Raw genomic sequence first — 21141 nt, forward strand, 5'->3', positions numbered from 1 at the left:
AACACAAATAAAGAATTATCTGGGAAGGGACAACAACGCATCAGAAACCTGGAAGTTGCTGTTACTGAATAAACAAAAATAAGGTAGCTATATCCTGGCTAGAAACCTATCTGAAAAGTTGTGAGAACATAGGGTTGTGACAACTATGGCAGTAAGCCCAGAGAAGTAGGAGCAAGAAAGAAGTTTCCTGGGGAGGGTTCACGCCATGGTGTAGTGCACAAATTAGGACTATGGTTCCCCTGCTCTCCTCAGCAGAGAAGAGTGGGTTTCTCCCAAGGCTGATTCAGGCATCTATGTTATGCTTGTCCTCTAACTGCTGTCCCATCACCCCCTGCCAAAAAGCCTCCCTCTGCTGCCTTTGCAGAGAGTTTGCAGAGACCAGGCAGATGAAACTCATTGTTTGGGCACCGTACATACCTCCTGAAGGGGGCACACTGCATTGGAGAACATCAGCGAGCTACCCCCTGAATCGAGTGGAGATGTTTCTCTGAATACAACTGAGGTTTGTTTGTGCATTGCTGGCTGTAAAAGGGTGTTTTGGAATGGCATCACTCATCCAGTCTCCTTATTGGACCCATGACAGAGTTTGAAGCATCATACATGTCAAACTGGTCTCCCAGCCCTACGCTGCAGACTGCTCCTCTGGGAGGCAAAGTAGCCCACAGGCTTCGTACTGCCACAGTGAAACTGCTTCAGGCAAACTGGCTGGTTTAGGGAGCATTACCCTTCAGAGTTTTTCACAGAGAGATGCATAGTGAGTACTCCATGGAGTTGATGCCCGATTTTGTCTTTGCCAAAGGTCTGCACTCCTGAAATTGTGACTGAGAAGGACAGAGTGACAGTGGTTTAGTTTTTGCTTTCCAGGTAAAGGAATATTGTACTGGATTATACTTTTCTAGAAAGTCAGGTATCACAAAGAGTGCCAGAGCTTGTGTAACACTCCATTAACTTATTTTTATTGTTTTTTGTTATCTTCATGATGTTAACTTGCAAAAATAAAAAAACAGGAATGCAGCATTTTGTGGCGAGGGATAAAGCTCTCCTTGCCACATCTTGTTTTTCAGTTGTCACGGCACATAGCTTAAGTCATCCCATGTCAGAAAAAGGATTTGAAGAATGTCATCTGCTATAGCACTGGGAACTTTTATCATATTTTCATAGGCAGTTTCAGTTCCCTCACACTCTGTCATACAAGGTCTTCTCATGGGAGGGATTGTGTAGAAACTTAACATCTTGACACTAAACCATGAAAGGGAATTTTTTAGGGTGGAAAAACTTTTTAAAAGACCATAACGGCAAAAGTAATTTAACTTAAAACCTTCAAAAAAGTACAGAAATATGCAAGTGCTGTAGAAAAAGTCCCTGGAAATATGTATGTTTCTAAAAAGGAAGTGAGTAAGCAAGGCAAGGCAAAGAATAGTAGATGGCAAAGCACAGAAGCTGCTGCAAAAAAATTTGGAACCCTTCAAATAATGTAATTACATCTCACGGGAACCACCAGAAATGAGTACATAGAGCACAGAAAACATGAAGTCAGTTGGCTCAGATGGAATTCGGTGAGCTAGCCAGAGTATGGACCAGATTGATACAGAGAGGCACTCGGAGGCGTTGTCAGAAGAGCGTGGGCAGGTCAGCTGTCTGCCTGCTCGTCTGCATTAATCTGAAGTGTTAGGTGAGTAATGCCTTTGTAAATCTGGCACAGAAACATCTCCTTTAAAATAACTCAACTGAAGAAGAAGTATATGCGTGGAACATAATTTCTATGGAATAAAGAGAAAAATCAATAAGGACCATCAGGGTGCTTAAACATAAAGAATGGAAATGCAGGTCTTTAGCAGACCACTGGAAAGGTGTGGCCACACCTGCTGCATCGTCCATGTAGGAGGATAGACAGGTAGTAAGATAGTTAATAGACAGGTGGTAGATACAGTTTGTACCTAGTGTAAAAAGCAGCATAAGCTAACAGACATAACTCTTATGGAAGTTGATAGGTATAGATTTGAAGACCTCATCAACGTAAGAAAGCTGTACAAGTTTAATTTAGTTGTAAGAGATGCAGCTTTTAGAATAAACACATAAAGAGCAGTTTCCTTGAAGAATTCTGACAAATTGCTTAATGCAAGATGTACGGAACAGAGGGGTTGATTTTAACCTGACAGTAGCCCAGAAGTAAAGGTCATAGCAATCTTTTGTGCTAATTTAAGCAGTGTTTCATGTTAGTATCTTAAATCAAGTATTTGGATTTGCAGAGCTCCTCAGAGATGCATCAATGAGCCCAGTTACCCAGCTGAGCACAGGTTGACTCCAGATGTAATAAAATATAGCTGCATTCAAAATCTAACAAGACTGGTTGTGTGGGACATCCATCACTGATAATTATCACAGACCTATAAGGATGTCTTTAGTAGAACATGTCTGCAACGCAGGTAAGAAATGTGACCTCAGGATGTTGTACTGTATTTTTCCAAGAGAATATTTGAGGTTTATTTCACAGTGCACAATGTGACACTGCTAATTCCTTCATCCCATTAGGAAATGAAAATTTATTTTATTGTGGGGAACTACTCAAGAAGGAATATCTGCATTAATTTTCTATCTTAAACATTCCTAAGATTCTTTCCCTGAAGTTTTATTGGGGCATAAAATGCTCTCCAAAATTCAAGATTTAGATAAAATCGGGTTTATCATATTATTTGGAAGTACTGCAGAGGTGTTGTAAACAGACAGCTTCCTATAAAAGTTCCTTTTCATGCTGAAGCTGCAAAAAAGGAGTAGGTCTAAAAGAACTCAGGAGAAAGTAGCTTCAGAAAAGTCCATAAAGAGCAACTTGCTTTAGAAAAATCAGGTGTAAATCCTGCAATAAAGGAGGTGGGAAAAGGCAGTAACATTGCTCTCCTCCTTGCTTATGGTGGGACTTAAGACTCTCATGCAGAAAACTTATGTTTTTGACTGCTGCCTCATACAGGGTAAGAAAACTCTGGAGCTATCCTGAGATACGAAAAGTAATATTTTAAAGAGGATGTGATAAGACCAAAACCAAACCAAGCTGTAGCTCCATGTTGTTTTGTGAGAGTATTCAGGCATTCATTTTTGAACCGTTTCATCAGTTTCAGTTTGCGTCAACATATGTAAACACTGCATGACTATATGGAGAATCCCTGTGTTGTTTTGATCCTAGCACCTCTACTGATACTTGACATACCAACATACACGCTAATGGAAGTGTTTTATCTCTGAGAACTGTTGTTTTTCTACCTCCCCCTTGTCAAGAGCTAAGATTTATAGCATACAGAAAAAAAAATCCAGTAACACCTTTGTGTGAGCTTAAGGTAGCACAAATGCTTCGCCTGAGGGGTGTTTCAAATCTCTGGGTAAGGAGTGCTCCTTGAATTAGGATACTACTCGGTGTAGAAATCACTTTTCAGGCCTTATGTCTGGCCTGAAACAAAGTGCATGCCAATATTGTTTCTCAGGAAGAAAATGGAGGTTGAAATGCATCACTGCTAAGAAGCATCTGATTGCTCTGAAAAACTGGGTCTTGTTGAATTTCAGTAGCCTATAGGAGCTACCAGGCTTCAAGTACACTGACCAAGGAAGTGGATCCAAAAACTCCAAAATTCTTTACTTCTGACCTAAGTGCCACTGAGGCATCGTTAGTACCTCATTCCCCACACCACATCTTTCACCATCATTCAGAGCTTAACTTTGAGTTGCCTTCATGTCCTTTGGTTTTAGCTGGTGCTGGAAGCAATGACATGGGCTGTGGCTCCTGGAGCACCAGAGTGGAAAGGCAGGGATGAGGATGCCCAAGCAGGAGGCTTGGGTTGACTTTTGGTCAGATAGTACACTCTTTTCACACACGTGAGGCTTGCTTGTTTTTCACGCAGCCAGACTTGTTGCTAGGTTTCAGGGGATGTTTCAGAAAAGGCTTTTGAGATAGGCTCACGTTTGCATGTGGCACAGGAACCATTCGTCGTCATATGAATTCTAGTCACACAGTCTTATGTGTGTGCTTGGGAATAATATAAACTATGAAAATAAACACTAACAAATGTTGAACAAGGAGTACAAGTAATCCAAATATCTATTTGGATATATCCAGACATTTCAGCAGGTACTATTATGTTCAAAAACTGTTCTACTACTCAAGAAGAGAGAGACCGAAAGGTAAAAAAAACAAAGCCCTGTTATACATTTTGGTAACAATTAACTGTGTAACAGAGACCAACAAAAATCAGGTGTTTTATCATAATACTATTATGTATTAGTAGTAATACAGCTTCACAGAGGAGAACAATAATGAAACCGAGTAGAAACTTGTATATATGTATGTAAATTCTTGTGTAACTTTACAGGTGTTGGTTGCTTCATGCCACATGAGCCTAATGTGCATCAGGTTCATTTTAAATTACATTTCATTAAGACACATATTTCTTTCTCTGAGGAAAAGTGGTACATGATTACCAACTGAAACACTCTCAATTTTCAAGTAAATATTGATTTAGAAAGCATAATCAGCCTTTTACTTGCAGAAGATCACACTAGATGAGCAGGGGCTATGTGTGCATTGCCAGAGGATACCGTCCCTGACGAGAGCATGTATGTGGCTCACCTCATGTCCACTCATTGGGATTATTTGGAGTTAGTTCCAATTTTCAAACTTTATTTGTACAGGTCATTCTGTTCTGGATAGGTTTCTTTTTAGTAATTGACATAACCAGTGTATTGCCTGCTAACAATTTTTCTGTGTATTCTTCCTGTATTGCCCATCGTTGCACTGTGCAATTAGGTTTAACTTTCATGACTGAGGTATAGTCGCACAAAAGCCACTTACTGAAAAATGCTGGTAGTTTTCTTACATAGGAAATAAAATCTTGTGACACATGTGAAAGTAATAAAGAACTCCCACGGGCTTTACTGGAGACAGGAGTTCACATTTAATGTTTTCATAAATAAAGTCACTCTCCAAAGGTTACCCTTTGGAATTATTCAAAATGTTATGCCATACAGGTTTGATTTTACCCATTTCTTAGGGTACTTTCATTAAAAACAAAAATGAAACCCATCCAGATTGGGCTAATTATAATCCTGTAGCACACTTGGTGTGTCTCAATAAGAAATAATTAAGTACCATAGGAAGAGGACAGTTGTCACAGAGTCTGTAGTGGCACATCTGGCAGTGAATTAGCAATTCAAATTGTATCCACTGTGGGAAAAACTCACAATGTGGGAATAGTTCACATTTTTCAATTCTTTTATTTTCCATTATGCCTGTTATATTCCAGAGGGAGTAATCTGAAAGCAAGCTGATGCAAAATGGGAATGAGTCATGGTGGGGCTTTTGTAGCTTCACATGTTTCAACTGTATAACATTTCAAGCTCAGTTCTGTAATACTCACATGGCAGATCTGGCAATATGTTGAAACTCTCCCACATATGTGGAGTATTTTTTTTTGTCTTTTGCCTTTTTGTATGTGAGGCCCCATCTTTGGGACACCCTGCATGTAGACAGACCTACCACTGCTGATGAGAGATGCTGCCAGTAGCCACCACAGCTCAGAATTGGGCCCTAGAGGAAGCTTTATCTCTATTAATACTGGAGGGACGGATTTACACGTAAGCCATTTTTATTAGTTTTCTGAAGTGGAAAAGTGACAGATACTTGAATATATTAAATATGTTCATAAAAGCAGCCTTTCAGAGGCACTTTTTTTTTCTTTTTTAGACCTAGGTATCTTGCTATTTGTGGTTCTTACGAAAAAAGGCTTTGCACACCCGTTTACCATTTGGTTGGGAAATATGGGAAGGGTAGTCATGTATTCATAAAACTGTCTTTAGGGGATGGACAAAAGGAAAGGGAAGTGAAGACTGTCTTTGGAAGTTGGTAAGGTACTTCTGCATATCTGGAAGTATTGTATGGGTTTGATAAAGGTTTCAAGAGAACGCAGAGTCAAAGCTCAGGTCCATAAAGGAGTTAGTTTAAAATAGTTTTATTTCTGTAAATAAGGATTTTCTCTAAAGAGGATGAAATAGCAATGACTCATTAGAAAAATAGTATAGAGTAACAATTATTGATTTGGTTTGGAAAATGAAATACCACAAGTATTTATGAAACCTTAGTGTAGACTTGCAAAGCCCTTCGGAGTCAATAAAGAATGCAAACACAGTAGAAGAGCTTTCTGGTTACACTGTGGCAAGTGGCACTGCATAGTAAATGCTGTGATGTACTGAGCAAACCAGAGGAAATGAAACCTTTGGCTGGGAAGGAACAGGCTCTTTTCCCTGCTATGCTCCAGGCACTTCGTCACCTCAGTGTGTGGCAAGTCCTGTCTGTGTGAGATGCTGGGCAGCATGACCGTGTCAGTGACGCTGCTCTGTGACGCTGCTTTGGCAGAGCTCCCGGTGCCAAATCACCAGCCTGGAACCAAACCCACATCCTTCGTGGAGGGCAATCCCATCAGTGGTTTGACTGGGGGGTGAAGCCACCTCCTGTTTCATGGGTGACAGGCAAAGAAAGCACTTAATGTCACAGTCCCTGGGAACTGAAAGCATCTTCCTCATACTTCAGGGACAGAAAACCAGTGCAATGCCCCAAGCAGAGACAGTCCTGTAGGCTGCAAGCGGCGGCTATGCAGAACGGCTCGGACAGCCCTGGGGTCCCACATTAATCTCCTGCCAGTAGGATTGAGTCCATGCCATGCTACATCCTGCCACTGTTTACATAGGGTGGGACTGAGTCTTCCTTGCCGCCTATTTATCATGTATGATTAGTTTCATTTTACTGCTCAGTGGTATGGGCCATGGGCATTTCCCAGCCCGGAAAATTCTTCCTCTCATGGGGATGCAACAGGGATGCCCATGCATGAAGGTACTCATGAGCAGAACTGCAGGCAAAATAGGAACATGAACTGAGTACTAGGTACATGATAATCTTGTTAGTACCTTCCTTGAATTAAAATAGCATGTATGCAGTTTCCTGAATTCAGATGTCTTGGTGCATTTACAATTCTTATCTACATAAAAATTCCCATGAAGTGTATTGGATCCATTCAATATTTGTAGAAAAGTCCCTGAAAAAGCAAGATAATGAAATCTGACAGGCAAGAGCTGCCTCACCAAATTACACTTGTTGCAATAAACGTAGTTGCCTGAAGACTTTGAAAAAGTTACTTTTGAATTTTAAAAATATAAGCAGATGCTGCAGTCCTTTCCCACCATAGATTACATCCCAATCATCTGGTTACTGATATGATGTGAAGCAAACATGGAAATATTTAGTACTTATGTGAGATATTTCAGAAGCAGTAAGCAATATAAGCATCCCCAGACAAAAAGGAAGAAAAAAAAAGAGACATGGTGAATAAACGTCAAACTTTCTATTAAGATTTATCACACAAAGTATTTTTCTTTAAGACACAAGGTTGTGAAATGCCTTTCACTTACTATTGTCATTTTATCTTTCTGTGGACATTTTTAGCTTGGCCTAGTTTTTGTTTATTACAGTCAGTGCAGTTGATTCACGAGCAGAGGGTCCATTCACAGATGGGTACGGGTCAAGCTGTGGTATTTTGGTGTGCAGCTATGTGGTTGTTACTGTACATTTCACAGATCACAAATGTACAGTGAATGGATCATCCTCTAAGGAGCTGAGTTCAAATTAAAAAAAAGTAATTACCTGGAAGTTTCCAGTAAGGTATGTCCAGCATTCTCTTTCCTGCTGGCATTAAAACTGTGAAATCCCCTAGCTATCAGGTGTCATAAAAAAATACTATAACCTTTCTTTGGAGTTTTAGTGTTTGATGCTAGATCAGTAGGTGCTTCTACCCTCTTGTGCTAGGTCCACAAATGAGTTACCCTTTCAGGCATAGACAGGAACTGTGTGGCAAAACAGATTAATATTGCCAACAAACTGGCATAAATATGTGTGATACATATTGCAGAGAGGAAAGATTTTAAAAACACAGGGTCTCTTTTGGGATCGGTGCTGCTTCTGGCTCAGGTCCAGGCTGTTGTACCTGTGGGAATGGAGGGTAACACACTACATCTGCTCCTAAGGCCACATTCGTGGATATTAAGTAGTTATGTGGAAAGTTCACTCTGTATAGTTCTTACGCATGTTTTACTGAAATCCATCTCCCCAGCAGAGTGACATGAGGGCTGCTGGACTGCTAACAGGGAAAAACAACCCTTGCATTTAAAGATTTCAGCATCTATCTCTCTGCTGCTGCTGCTATTATTTGGACAAGTAGTGTGCAGAAAAGTACAGAGTGCAGTTCTGTAATTAATATTCTTCGTAAGCTAGCCTTCTGCTAGTCACCTGCCAATCTGCAGAGTTTGAAAATTTAGGTCAAATATAATCATGGAATAAAATTCATATTTTGAGAATTAAAAAATAATAAGAATAAAATTGTTGTTTTTAGAATTAAAAAAAAAAAAAGGAATAGTCAGTACTAGTGTTTCTGTAATGCAAAACAGTAATTACAGTTGAAATTGGTGAGTTTAATGTGTACACTGGCCCTTCTTTTCTATTTACTCCTTGCCATCCAAAAAACACATTCCTTTGAATAGGAAGTTTTCAAAATAGTACTTAGGTACCCAGTTCAGACTTTGAATACCTGCCTAGAAATATAGTATTTTCTGCTTCCTCATGTAATTTGTATTTCTAGTACAGTGATTGCATCCGTTCTGATTTATCAGTAAATCATTCGTGTCTTGTAAGAAATAAGAATTACAGCAAAGCCTCTACAATTCGGCAGCTTATCAGTCACGGTAGAAAGGGCATGTGAGGATTGTTCATGTAATAGAAAAACTAACAAAAACATTAAAATGCTGTAATTATTTCCACAAACTTGCTTCTCTTCCTTCCCACAGTTGTCTCCTGTTGTTTCCTTTCAGATTTTAAGGTCTTTGGGGAGCGTATCTGAAAAGACTTTGTCTCATTATTGACACTACTGCAATTGATAATATAATTCCAAAATAGATGATTTAAAGTCTGCCTGTATTGGCTGAGGTTTTAAGATTATTCAGTTAGTATAATCATCTTACATCCAACAGTTCTGCTGTGCAAATATCCAATATGAGTTTTGCAAATGTTAAGGAGAAGAAGGTGATTTTTGGCTATAGGATTTTAATACTAATGTTAGTTACATTGGTTAACTGCAACAAGCCTTCATTTTGGATATTTGCTATTTTCTGTGTATTTCCAGAGGTGGATTGAAGGAGCTGGACTCAGAAGGTAACAGGAAACATCCTGCCCACAATTTTGAAGGAGAAATACAAAGACCAGGCCTTCTTCTCTCGAAGATGTTGCAGTATTACCAGGGAGCACTCTCTTATTTTGTATCAGAGAAACAGAAAAAATACTCCCAATGCTTAGCAAAGCATTTGAAAATGTGTGGAGTCTCTTTTAGGGCAAAACCTGTTACTGCTTCAAGGTGCCTGAAAATGAAGGGAGTAAAGCATTTTTACCATTTTTACCATTCTTCCACTACTACTCTGTTTCTACTGCGCTGCAGCTTTTCTGCATAGACCTAAGTCACCTTAATTAATAGTGAATTAAAACCAAAAGCCAGTGTAAACTGGCAGCTTCACAGCCTATCTCCAGGTGAAAGCATTTTGAAAGACTGATGAAAATTTTAGTAGAAGTGATGGAGAAACCAGAAATTACTTAGAAAAATGGTTAAATATTCTCTGAAAAGTTTTTAATTCTCTCTAAACTTACTGGAGTTTTTGTCCTTAAACAAATATTTAGGTCAGAGATATCTGACACAGAAAGACATCTACTGATGGGGTTCCTCATGCCACAAGCAATTTGATATGAAAAAGTTATATGGAAAGTAAAATGTTATTAAATCAGTAATTTAAAATCTGGGTATAAAAGCTAATTTCCTTGTACGTGAGCTTAAAAAAGAAAAGGAAATTAGAAGTTGTCAGTCTTCCAATAGAGTCAAGGCCTTGATATTTCCTCCTTGTACTGATATCCAGCAGAGTAGGATGAGTTAGCAAATACTTTTTTGGGTTTTTTTTAGGAGGGGGAGCATGGAACCTGATTTGAAAAAGACTTGTCTTTGAAATCATTAAGATACACAACTCCTTCAGTTTACTGGTCCTGTATGAGTCATTGGTCTTGTGCAACTGATGTAATTTCATCTGACCTATCTGACCTGCATGTTCTGAGGCACAGAAGAGGTTTTTGGCTTTTATTTGGTAGAGCTGGGCACAGTCTGGTGGACTTCTGTAGCAAGCGCAAAGTTCTCTGTGAAATAAAGGGCTCTGAGGCTTTGAAGTCTATGTAGTTAGCATATCACTTACCTTTTCAGATCTGAAAGTGTTGGTTGTATATTTCTTTGGCAAAAAAACCCCAAAACAAACAGATAGGAGAGTCAGTCCAGGAAACAAGAAATTCAGCACTGGATCATAAAATGCACATTCAAGGCCTTTAAAAAATGTGTAATAGAATGTACGGACATCAGTGCATTCACTTCTAGAGATAATGGATGAAGAAACAGCACCTGTGTAGATTTGGTGGTAATAAAAAACAGTGTTTGTTGCTCTGGAGTTCTGTGTCCATCCACAGGGCAGCAGAAGAGCAAACTTTGAAGATGTCTTGTGCCACTGGTGTGTGTCAGCTCAGCTCTGTGGGGAGCTCTGTTATTGATCTGGGATGTTTAATGCCGCTGAGATTTACAGTTCTCAGGCCGTGCACAGATGGATTTGAGGATGCCCCTCAAGGTCTGTTGCTGAAGGAAGACAGCTAGTGCTCCACATACTCAATTATGATGAAACAAAAAGAGCCCAAGTGACAAAAAGCAGTAGACAAAATATTTACCATTTAGCATCTTGATTGTGGTTGCGTATATTTAGTCATCAATCAACTCAATAAATGCCAGTCTTCTGGTTTTGCCTCAGCTTCCTGAAAAACTGCTTGATTTGTCCACAAGTGTGGCCTATGAATGATTGTTAAATGAACAATGGCTAACTTTATAAAATTGACAGTTATTTGTTTCTGGAGTAGAATTTTGTTTGTTTGGTTGGTTTTGTTCAGTGTAGTGTATCTAATAAGCCTGCACAGCTGAAAATTTACATTAAGAGTTCCATACATTTCTAATAACAAAATACCAAATTTATAATGGAGTATTCAGTTACACCAACACATATTATCTTCCTTTTAAATGCAGAAATACTCTTCATCACAGCTTTTTTATTCCCATTATTCCTTTTTACTGCTAACCACCCTATGCTTATCCAGTGGCTGGAGAGTTTCCTTCTCTGTCATGCTCTTCATCATTATGAAATAGAAAAATTGCACAAATATTAATGGAATCTTCTTTGCAATATTTCTTCAAGGGAAATGTGTTTCTTTGCTCCCATCTCTTAGCAATTTCCAGTGCTTTAGAGTTGGGAACCACAAAAATGAAGAAGATTATGTTTACAGGTCATGTCTATACAATTTTAATGGACAAGTGTCTCTAAGCAACCAAGTCCATTTTAACCCAAGGTCCTCATTTACCATACAGGAACCTTTGCAGTTGTTGATGTACCTTTGTTTATGTCTTTAGCAGAAATACACTTGTAGTTTTCTGAGTTTGCCAGCCTTTTTGCTTAGATGGAGCTTTCTAATAGCAACAGATCAGCCATGACAACTTGGGTGGACTAGTGCCACGCTGAGCTGATGCAAAGTATCTTCCTGTAACAGAAAAACAGGAAAACCTGGAAAGCAACACAGACACCTGATGGATATACAGGCCCATTTGCTAATTCCTAAATTTTTCAAGACTTGAATACTATAGCTGCAGATAAATGCTTTGTTATGTAAAAGTGCCAGTCCAATAATTGCTGTGGTTTTTCTCCAACGTAGAATGCAACAGGATCTAGTCTTCTTGTGGGCAGTAATAGCTGTCACAAAATGAGATGGAATGTGTCAGGTAGCCAATATTTTTCTGTATCCTTTTATTTGATATAAAGGTATTTCCTTACAAATCTTCAGCTGGAGAGACTAGAGAGCTTTTCTGATGTGTCTTGGGCATAAGAACATGTTTATTTTCTTTTATAAGCTATATGGCTTGCAGCCAGTTAAGCAAAAAAAACCCAAACCAACTTTTTTTTTTTTAGGTTGTAGTTTCTAACTGTACATTCAAAATTCCTGTAAAGTGGATATTTTTTTTTATTTTTATTTTTTTTTTTTCTTCTAGAGGGGCCTGGAACATCATTCAAAGGTCCCTTATTATGTTCAGATGCCACTCAAATTAGTCAACCTCTATCACCAAAAATACCACCCTGCAGTCAAGCAATGTCTTGAAATACCCAAAGGCTCTGTGCCACACTCTTGTAATTCTTCAGCTGCTGTGGCACATGGACACATCAAGCTCACTGCAAACAGCTCTGAAAAACCTCCATCAGATGTGTTTGATACATACTGCCTTTTTGTAGCATGTTTCTTTTCAGCATAAGGTGTTCTTTTGTTGAGAAAACTCTTTTAAATGTCCACTATTTCTCTCATAGATCTAGGTCCTTAAACTGAAAAGAAGATTGCTTATATGAATTCCTGGAGACTTAAGACTTAATCCTGGACTTAAGCTGTTTTGCAGTTTACCCAACTATCCTCCAGTTTTATGAGGTAGAATACCAACAGCTGCTGGATTGTTTGACTGAAACTGTTCTATAGAGGGGATATACTGAATGAATGAGTTAACAGTTTTTTACAAAGCCAAGTCATCTACAGTAATTCCAGACATTTGAATATAAATGTGATGTTACTCTTCCCTCTTTTTTTTCTTTTTTTCCTCCCCAGATATTTAATTCTATCTTTTTTACTTCAAATTCAGCAATGTATTAATGTTCAATCCCTCCCTACATTTATTTATTATTTAAATGCATGGGGTGTATTCATTGGAAGATGAGATTCTTAGATTGAAACACAGAAGCAGAAGATGCTTTTCTGGCTTTATTGTGTGGAGCTGACACTCAGCTGAGATAAACAGGGTGGTCACAGGATCCATATAAGAGGAAAGACTGCACCAATGGCAGGTAGTCCCTTACTCAGCTCTTGGCACTAGGTGATGGCATTACAAGTGTGTGCTGTGTTTACTTATTAAACTCAAGCTGCAGTATTGTAGTTGACTTGAGACAAATATGATGGTGATGCTACTATCTCTCACTTGGATATTCTAAATATAATTCTCACTTCTGCCATACTGTCTGCTAATACACTGACACCTGCAGTGGATGATAAATCCTTATCTAGCTGAGATAGTAAAAGAGAGAAATTTATAATGGGAATGCACACTTTAACAAACAAACAAACTGCTTTAGAACTACCTTCTTCAGGATTTTTAAAAAGTTAAATCAACAAAAAATAGTGAGCTACCAGAGAAAAAAGATCGCTTCTGAACAGATAATTCAATGTCACAGTGAGTGTTTTCTCAAACAAAAAGTCAGGCTGAGCCTTTTGTAGATAAGCATCATTGTGGATGAGCCTATTCCCTAAATACAGTGTTAAATTAATGTGAGGTTACTCATAAGACTTGCAGCGTTCTTGATACAGCCAAGCGCTATTCTCTGATCTTTCACAGATATAATTCTGCCTTTTATTAAAACAGATGCACTTTTCACAGGGTGATGCTAAACCTACAGGAAGGAACCATTCCTCAATGGGAAGTCTGAAGCACGCTGGATTTCCTCTCCAGTGGCCATATGCAGCCCATCAGTTGCTTTATCCCTAAAATAGACAGAACCAGAGTTGTTGGTTTTTATAGCAGGAGTTAGTTCTTGCTCTCCAACCAGCCATGAACATTACGGAGCTGTCAGAAGCCATAGGTGTACGTCACAAGAGCACAACCCTCTTTGCCCTTGACCAAAGCATGTTTACGTAAACACTAGAAAAGTCTGTCTGAAACATAATCCACATGTTCTGCTGCAATTTAAAATGTGATCATAGTGATAAGTGTTTCTGACAGTTATAAAACATAAGAAACTTGGGCATAACATTTCTACTCAGTATCAGCAGTGCTATTTCACTATGCATTACTTGAAAATTACATGCTTTGTTTGAAGGTAATGTTTTCATCCAGAACTGAAAATCTCCAATATTCAGAGAGTGTGAATTTACCAAGGCAATGTTTAAACAATTAGAGTTACTAGTGCCTCATGTCTCTTTGTGGAAACCCACTTTTCAGTGCAATTTCTGGAGCACTTGTAATTAGCAGTGCATAGGTGGGAAAGAGTGAAAGAGATCTTGTGAATTCAGGAACAACAGCACTTTCCTCCAAGTTTCACAAGCCTATATCCAAGGAGTAATACTTATAAAAAAACAGGTTTTGGCCTCCAGCATCGTCATCTGTGATATTGTACAGTAGCTGCATTGCGTGTAGCTGTGGGATTACAGGACTGCAACCCTTTAGGATCACGAGGGTTGACACTAATCCATACATACCAAAATCCACTTTAGGTCTCTGAGTAAAAAATAGACACCACCCATCAATTCACCACAGATGTGTCTATTGCTTAAAAAGTTTATTTGTTTTCTAAGGAGAAGCAGGAGAGTTTTTTCATATTTAATCTCAAAGAAATCTTTTGCCTTGCTGAAGCTGGATTAAAAAACAGCAAGGGGCATAACTGGCATGAAAGCCAGTCTGGGTGAAACCAGATGCATATGCTGGATAAAGGAAGGACTTTCATTGTGGAAAGAATAAGGTCTTTCAAGAACCTGGATCCTTTAACATCCAAAGAACCATTGCTACTTGCAGTAGTTGATAATCTGAAGAGACAAGCTGATGAGATCCCATCAGCGGAATCTTTGATAGAAGTAAAATAATAACACCTGGTCTGGCTGGAGAACCTTCTTCATGTCTACCAAAAATATTTCAGTGTATTTTTCTTCCTGAACATCAGCATTTAGCTTGTGTTTTCATGGAAAACAACTAATGATTGTTGTTACCATGTTACCCCCTTGGTTGAAAAGAAGATGTTGACTGTTGCGATGTGACAACACATCTAGAGTGAAGTGAATCACATAGGCGAAATACTAATGTTTCTGTCATTTGAGAATCGCTTGTCCATCTTCTGTACAAGGGCAACTGATCTTCCCCCCTTTGTTTTCACTGGTAGAGAAAGTTTACTGCAGTTTCCCAGTCCATTTAGGTCAGTCCCAAGATCAATAACTCTTCTTATTACGAGATCCAAGATCAATAAGGAGAATGATTATTAAAGGTGTTACAGAAAAGGAAGCAACGAGGTTCAAAAGCCAGAGCACAGGGGAGCTTGGGAAAAAGAGACAATGAGGGTGTTACTTGTCCATTGATGCTATTATGAAACTCACTGTTAAATGGCAAACTGAGATGGAAACTTGGATTTTATTGCTCTTACAGCTTCTTTAGAGCAAAGGGTGAGGAAACAGGCTGGTACTTTTGTGTGTAGCACTGTACAGTGTTGTGTGTGGCCTACAGGCATGTCCACTGGTGTCCCAAGAAGTGTATGCAGTTACTCTTCTTGTTGAGTACAGGTCCTCTGACATGAAGAGCTTTCAGCCTGATGGGTTTTTTCTTCATCAAGTTGCTTCCCTTTCGAGGAAAGATACTTTTTTTTTTTCCTCTCTTTTTTGTTTTTTTTCAGTGGCAGATTAACTGCTGATGGACAGACCTCTTCCTGGGTGTTTCCTTTACAAGGCTTGAGTCTGTTGTGATTCTACATCTGGGAAGCTCAGAGAAACACAAACAAAACAAATTTACAGAAGTCAGAGGAAAGGAACTGAAATTTCTTGGGAAGATCTTTCCTAATATGAGTACAAGAGCTCATTGCCACAAGAGGGTGCTTGCAAGCTCGTGGCTGGCTGTGAACTCCACAGTGAACTCCACAGTGACAATGCCCTGGAATCTCTAAAATGTTGTTTACAGAAGAGACAGGTTAGATACAATGATAGATTATGATGGAGTAGAAGGTTGTTCATTTATGTTTTAACCAGTGTCAAATTGAAAACTATTACTTACAAAGATTTTGTGATTCATTGCTTTAGGAGAGGTCTCCTGCAAAAACCTATGAATTCAAACACTCTGTTTAGCTGCTTACAACAGATCTAAGCCACAGTCGGCCTACGTCTGACAGAACATAACAGAAAGGAAAATGTATCTATTAAACACATAGAGGGGAGTTGAATCATATACCTTAAAGCAAAAGAAAGCACTTTTTGACAATTACGTCAGTGCATAAAATGGTTTCTGAATGCACTCCAAAATATGTTTTTAAAATGCTGTGAACTCACCTTTTTATTTTAAATGTGTGTGAATAGATGTATATCTTTAGAGACCAGAAGAGAAGTTAACAGTAGTGTCCATCGGGCCGCCGGGACTTGGAGTTCAGATCTAAACTACTTTCTGAATGTTCCTAAAGGTCTTGTGTGGTGAGAGAATGCACTGGATACAGGTCACATCAGGTCTGGGTTATGCTGTTAGATGATCCAACTTTGACTTTGTCTTGTTTAGCTCTTAGGGGTTTTGCCTTTCTGAAAAACAAAACAAAAAAAACCACAACCAAACTTCAGTGATGTAACTGATAGGAAGACTATTATTGTAGCATTGGATTTTGAATTAATCTGACAATTGAGATTCTCTAAAATGTTTTACATATAATTATTTCCTCAAAAGTTAGATTTTGAGCCTTATTACAATCCTGTTTTCAGTGGTTCCCAACCTCTACTGCAGCTTTGTGCGGCAATTGGCTGGAGCAGCAGGTGTTCCCAGCCTTGTATGTTCCAAGGAATAAGTGGCCAGCACTTTGCTGTTTAAATCTATCACTGTCTGAGAACATCTGTTCCAAGGAAAGTTTAATAACATACTGTTCATTTAAGGATCCGGAAACACATGATCCTTGTTCACAGGGTGGTTTACAGCCCATGGAAGCCTTGTTGAACATTGCATAGCAAGCTAGTGAAAGATAAAGAAATGAAATTAAAATCTGTTCACTGTTCCCTGGGACAGGATGGGGATGTCAGTGGGAGTCTATGATGTTGCCTCCCCCAACCCTCAGCAGCTAATGATTTGGGTTGCTAATGTTTAGAGCATCTTAAGGTGCAGACATGGAATTTGTGGTAGAAATGCTCTCTGGGTTTACATCAAAATTCCCCCCATTAAGGTTCAGCACATATTTACATTGTCTTCTGAAGTCAGACTGCTCACTTCTTTCTCATAAGTATCTTTTCCATTACTTTTAAGCCAGAGAAAAGTGAACTGCATCTAGCAAAGATATCAAAAAACAGGCATAGCAAAGAGGGATATATACATTTGGCTGCTATGTATCATGTGTTATTAGTGTCAACACTATCAATACTTAACACTTATATTTGACAGTATTAACACTGATTAGTGTATGCCATACAAACAGGAAAGCTAGGATTAGTAAGGCTGCATTATTTGTCAGGGATCATCACTACTTAGTACTTTTTACCTAACATGACAGTCTAAATAACTGAAAATGTGAAATTTAACCTGATAAAATTTGTGTTATTTCCCCTACCATCTTCCTGCAGTATTTTCTGTCCTTTACGGCCAGGCACTCCACAAACAGAACACAGAACTCTTCCCTTAAAATGGAATCCTGGACTGATTTGCCATGTGATTGGATCCTGAGATATCTTTCTTTTAACATACAGATAATGGCAATAAGCTCGACTAAGTGAGCCTTCAGTTCATTCTAAGCATGCATTACTTTATAAAACATTATTTCCTTAAAGTTTCCTTATTCATTTTCTGAAATTACACCTTGTTTACTTCTGTGACCAGAGATCTCATATGCATTGCAAAGATTCATTTTGGACAGATTGGACTACATCAAATGTCACTTCTGTTCTCAGTTGTGGGAAAACTATCTCAGTTTACTCTCAGTACAAACTCCTTCATTTTTATATTGCTTTGTTGCACAACAGTCTGTTGTCACTAGCAAAGGCGCTTCTTGATGAAACTTCAAACTGATGAGTACATTCCTAATATAGTCTCACCAGCTGTCACTGCAAAATAATAGATTATTTTAAAAAATTGAGCTTGGGCCTGGGTGTTGTATACCTGATAATATCCTGATCATATACATATATATATATATATATATATATATTTTTTTTTTTTTTCCCCCCAGTGGAATAGTATTAAATTCCCTAACTCACGTACCTCAGTGTTAAAATATGCCTGTGTTAGTTGTAGCTGCTACTCTTGTTCATGTGTTCAGGTCTCCAGTTCTTTGTTTCAAGTTGAGGTTCAGAGAACAATAAAAGATTTTTCATGTGATGACATATGTCCAATTGCTTCTGTTTTTGGAAGTATCGCCTAGTGTCCTCTTGACTCATAGTAAAACAGCTGGCTGTCGAGGGTTAGGATTGCGGGGTGACAATCAAACCCTGGCAGATGTATTGTTAACCTCCTCTCCCCGCCACTTCCCCCTTTTGCCCCTCCCTCTCCCCCCTTCCCACTCAGGACAGGCAATCGGGAGGGAAAGAAGGACAGAGAAAAGAGAGTTGGAAAAGTTAAAGATATTTTACTAATGCTACTAATAAGAATAGAGAAAATAATACAAAATATACAAAACCAATCTTGTAAGTCTCAGCAACTGCAGAGCCAGCACCCAAAGTCCTGGATTAGACTCTATAGCCAACCGGAGCTGGATTCAGTCTCTCACTAGGCCTCAGTTCGCAGGGATGACCAGCAAGGTCCTCTCCTAATGTCAGCCATGAGGAAAAAAGGGAAAGAGACAAAAAGGGATGAGATCCTCGTGATCTCCCACTTTTATATGAAGTATTCGCGTGAATGGGATGTTATACACCGTTGGTCAGTCTCCCGATCATCAGTTTTCTCGTTGCCCCTCTCGCGAGATGTCCATCCGTGCTTATCAATAAGTTTGCATTCCATTGCTAGGTTTAACCAAAACATGTGTTGGGTTCTCCAGGAAAATGCAGCTAACATGAAGGCTTTAGCTGACAGGCAAATTCACTAAAAGAGAAACTTGTTTTTAACAAAACCAGGACACTGGCAAAGCAGCCCAGGCCACCTGCAACTCAGTCAACACAATGCCCCTCAGCTCGTGTTTTTTTCAGGGCTGTTTCCACTGCTACACGCAATCCTGAGTGTCCTCCTCTTCTGGCTTCTTTCTGTAGCAAAAACGACGGCCAAGAGGATGTGATACAGCAAGAAACAAAGTAGCCCCTTTCTCTGGTGGTTGGGAGAGGACATGTCAGCCAGCGTTGGCTGTTGGTCAGGCTATACAGTTAAAAAATGTCCTCCGTACTCCAGCAGCCCTCCAGCCCTTTGGACACAGCGTGATTTGGGGGAGACATCTGAGGGGTGAGAGGTGGCAGCAGATGCTGTGAGCAAAGGACTGTGAGAAGTCCTGTGGTTCCTGGTGGGATGGGGTGTGGTGAAGGGCTGCTGAGCAACCAGATGTTGTCTCATCTGGGGTTTGCCTCATGGAAAGATGAGAACTCCCCATGGGAGTGAGGAGAAAAAAAATGTTGCTGCTGTTGATAGTTTTCTTCCAGTTTTCCTCCCATCGGGATTCCCATGGGTTGAAGACACAATCATCTTAACTCTTCAGTTGTCTTCTCCCACAAGCTTCGGTCAAGGGAGCCATGTAGAGGCAGCCAGGTGGCTGGTGCTGGGGAAGACACTGAATGGTGCAAGAGATGGGAACATGTTGCAGCCTCCTGTGGAAGTATATACAACCCCCAAGTCCCCATCAGCTCAAGGGTTTTTAATTTCCCATTGAATTATTCACCTTCCTTATGTGGCTTGATATTTAAAAAAAAAAAAAAAAAAAGAGTTAATCCCTCATAAGCATCTCTCAGATCTCTCAATATTGCCATGTGATAAAAAAAAATGTTTCCTATATATCCCACCCATTGGAATATATCTGGTCACAGGACGTGTGTTTATTTATCTTTTGTGTCCCTTATGGCCCCCGGCAGCAGCTTCCTGAGGTTTCTGCCAGCTGCTTATATCATTAGTGATGCTGAAACCAATTCAGACAACATACATGTTAGTAAATAAGGAAAGTCACACAGATTTTATTACCTTTTCTTGTTTGATTTATTACACAAGTGACACTGGTTTTCATTGTTGTGTAATGCAGGCTTTTGGGCACAGTAAAATTAACTTTCCTGGGACTATTTTTAGAGGTGATTGTGGAGATTTGGATTAGAGTAGATTAAGGACTTCTGCAGCAATGATACATATCCTAAACTATACCTTTACTTAAAGACATGTGGCCTGACTGATACAAGAGGTATTATGAAATAAGTGAAGCCAAACATATTCCACAAAATGGAGGGGTAAAAATGGTGGGTTATCATCAGCATGTCCATGGAGTGGCCCGTGTTTTTAGCTAGCAAAGTGCAATTCGCACCGTGAAATGAATCTGTGAGCACTCATAATGCTGTCAAGCAAAGGTGGAAATTTTGTGCTTTCAGTAGCCAGGCACTGGAAGGGGCAGTGCCATTTAAACTTGCTTTTCAATACAAGAGTGTGCTTCAGGCTACTGTGTTCCTCTGCAGAGGAGGCAGAGAGTTTTGCTTGCTGCTGCTCTGTCCCTGCTCAAATACCCTTTCGCACCTGTCTGATCACTTCCTCTGGCAAAATCAGCATCTTACCCATTGCTCCCCTCCAGGCACATGGGGTTTTGTCCAAGTAACACTCAGACAAAATTAAATTCCCCATTCTTTTTTTGTCTCTCTCCCAATATGAATTTGTATGTGACTAAGCTCTTGCAGCCCTTTCTCTAAAAGGTCAGACTAAATTATTTTGTGCAGATAATATTAAAGCTTATGTGCTTGATGGATTTCTGTAGCACATAAACACCACTTTTCATAGGACTGATGACCAGAATAATTACCTCATCTCAGTCACCATTGATCTAATCAGCTAAAGCAATTATAATACAAGCTCAAACCATTTATGAAAGTTTCTCAGATTGCTTTGTGCAGACTGGAAGGGTTTGTGCATTATAAACAAATTATAGTGGATAGTGATGCTCAGTGCAAAATTTTGTTCTTTTTTAACAAAAAGTAAATCCAGATTCTCCACTAACCCAGGTTTCACAGAGCTGCAGAGTTTTCAGTGGAGATCAGAATTTCCCTCAAATAATTTTGGGAGATTTATTTTGAAATACTTG

The 21141-nt window shown here is 39.3% G+C and overlaps 1 protein-coding gene and 1 long non-coding RNA gene across 2 annotated transcripts in view; one reads left to right on the forward strand and one right to left on the reverse strand.

Moving 5' to 3' along the window:
- Window positions 1-21141, forward strand: part of ANKRD33B (ankyrin repeat domain 33B) — a 47662-nt gene that overhangs the window by 4559 nt on the left and 21962 nt on the right. The gene's annotated exons all lie outside the window — the stretch shown is intronic.
- On the reverse strand, window positions 14290-18309 carry LOC139827389 (uncharacterized). Its single transcript, XR_011737918.1, has 3 exons — window positions 18153-18309; window positions 16256-16495; window positions 14290-15695 (listed from the first exon to the last, which is right to left on the reverse strand). It is a non-coding gene; the product is annotated as an uncharacterized lncRNA (long non-coding RNA).

This window comes from Patagioenas fasciata, chromosome 2 (assembly GCF_037038585.1).
Source record: "Patagioenas fasciata isolate bPatFas1 chromosome 2, bPatFas1.hap1, whole genome shotgun sequence".
Classification (NCBI taxonomy): domain Eukaryota; kingdom Metazoa; phylum Chordata; class Aves; order Columbiformes; family Columbidae; genus Patagioenas; species Patagioenas fasciata.